Source organism: Penaeus monodon, chromosome 27, assembly GCF_015228065.2.
Source record: "Penaeus monodon isolate SGIC_2016 chromosome 27, NSTDA_Pmon_1, whole genome shotgun sequence".
Taxonomy (NCBI): domain Eukaryota; kingdom Metazoa; phylum Arthropoda; class Malacostraca; order Decapoda; family Penaeidae; genus Penaeus; species Penaeus monodon.
The window spans coordinates 30,131,198-30,131,500 of NC_051412.1; positions in this window are offsets into that span (position 1 = coordinate 30,131,198).

Sequence of the window (303 nt, forward strand, 5' to 3'; positions counted from 1 at the left end):
TTATTTAATTATATTTTTTTTTTAAAAAATATAAAATTTTTATCTAAAATTAAAAAAAATAAATTTATAAATTGTTTTAAAACCATTTTTAAAAATTTTTATTATTTAAAATTTTAATAATAATAATATTATAATAAATAAATTTATATAAAATTAAATATTATTATATATATATATTTTTATATAAAATATTATTATATAACAATATTTTTATTAATAATATAATATAAATATAATATATATATATATAATTAATTTTAAAATATAAATAAATATTTTAAAAAAAAATTTTTTTAAAACATC